This window comes from Octodon degus, unplaced genomic scaffold (assembly GCF_000260255.1).
Source record: "Octodon degus isolate 3935 unplaced genomic scaffold, OctDeg1.0 scaffold00066, whole genome shotgun sequence".
Lineage (NCBI taxonomy): Eukaryota > Metazoa > Chordata > Mammalia > Rodentia > Octodontidae > Octodon > Octodon degus.
This window is the reverse complement of record NW_004524642.1, coordinates 7,932,984-7,933,932: the sequence shown is the minus strand read 5'-3', so window position 1 is coordinate 7,933,932 and position 949 is coordinate 7,932,984.

Genomic DNA, 949 nt, shown 5'->3' with positions numbered 1-949 from the left:
TCATACATATTTTAATGTATTTTATTTTTTGAGGAAAATACAAAGTAGTATTAAAACAGAAAAATTACAAATGAGACAGAATTGCACTAAACAAAATAATATGAGTTTCACAGTATTTGTTGTACTGCATAGTCTTGTGTTCAAATCAGTTGTTCATATTGCCAGATAAACGCATGTAAAATTGAAAAAAGAAAAGAAGAAAAATATGTAAGAAATGAGGAAGAGACAAAAGAAAAAAGATTGAAAAAAGAGACAAAGCAAATTAAGCATTAACTGCTCCTTTCCATAGACCTGCAGATATTTTTGAAATCTATAGAATGTTATTTTGGAGAAAATTTTTTGTTGGACTAGTGTTGTGATTAACTTCACAGCTCTGGTAAGCTGAGACAGGAGATCAGAAAGTTTAGACTCAGGCTGGGCAATTTAGTAATTCCATGACACTCTATCTCTAACAAAAATTGGGGAGGACCATGAGTATAGTTCTCTTAGAAGATTTAATCCCTAGTACTAAAATGAAATTTATTACTTTCTGTTTATATTTCTGCATGATCTCATTAACACAATGCTTTGGGGGAAAATATATCACAGGAAAACTGCTTTACACTCATCATGCCCTCCTGTCTAGCACCATGTGACTTCAATCTAGTCCATCATTGTTAAATAAATTTTATTTAAATATCAAATCAAATGTGGTCAGAAGGACGGGCCAAATAGCTCAGTGGATTAAAACATCTGCAAACAGATGCAGGGGCCAGGGTTTGATTCCTGGTACTGCTGTGCTGGACCTGCCACCAGGGCAGGCTGAGATGGCAATTGAGACTGGAATTGGTGCCGCACGCTTGTAATCCCAGATCTTGGGAGGCTGTGAACAGGAGGATCACTATGAGTCAGAACTAGTAGTGAAACCCTGAACATCATGTAGACCCTTCCCTAAAACACAAAACAATAC